At 30.8% G+C, this 697-nt stretch overlaps 1 non-coding gene across 1 annotated transcript; it reads right to left on the bottom strand.

Annotated features, from left to right (window-relative positions):
• Positions 1–327: 327 nt before the first annotated feature.
• On the bottom strand, positions 328–463 carry LOC144370230 (small nucleolar RNA SNORA42/SNORA80 family). The gene has a single exon (XR_013430129.1). It is a non-coding gene; the product is annotated as a small nucleolar RNA SNORA42/SNORA80 family (small nucleolar RNA).
• Between the last annotated feature and the right edge of the window lie 234 nt (positions 464–697).

The raw sequence follows: 697 nt of genomic DNA, 5'->3' as shown, positions 1-697 counted from the left end.
AAGTGATATTTGTGCTATAAAATAATTTACTGCGATTATATAAATTCTTCTAATTTGAATACATGTAGGTGTCTTCTGTATAAACAGATGGTAAACTCTTAAAGTCAGTTTTTTTTTAAATACTGTGTTTAACATACAGAAGATGTTCAATGACATCTTTCTGCTTTGTCCACTAATTTGCTTAGCAGGATTTCCTAATTTCTTTTTGTCATTGATTTATCTTATTTTTTTACAACCAATTTTTAATGCTATGACCATGCACTTGAAACTATTGTGAGGTTATTTTTATGTTTATTCTATTTTATTGTTTTCTTTCTTTTTTTCTCACACTGTGCAACCCACTTAACTGCCAGCAGCCTGTGGGTACAAAAACCAGGCAATGCTTCAGAGGCACAGTTGGCTCTGGCATTAAACACCATGAAAGCCCGAAGGGGATGAGCACGCCATAAATTCAAGCCTGTGCATTATTTGGAAAATAAATAAATAATAAGAAGTAAAGATTTAATATACTCAGAAAATTGAGGTAGCTATGAGGATGCTTGACAAGTGAAAGTGTAAGGATGTAGAAATCAACATAAGTGATTCTGGTTTTAGTAGCATCAAAAATAATAAGACATACAGGAGTAAATTCAACAAAAGATTAATATTTTCACTATCATAATATTTTCAATAATAATGTAATGATGACATTTTCCCA

The sequence above is a fragment of the Ictidomys tridecemlineatus genome, chromosome 13 (assembly GCF_052094955.1).
Source record: "Ictidomys tridecemlineatus isolate mIctTri1 chromosome 13, mIctTri1.hap1, whole genome shotgun sequence".
NCBI classification, from domain to species: Eukaryota; Metazoa; Chordata; class Mammalia; order Rodentia; family Sciuridae; genus Ictidomys; species Ictidomys tridecemlineatus.
The sequence above is the reverse complement of the archived record's forward strand: the minus strand, read 5'-3'. Positions and strand labels throughout refer to the sequence as shown.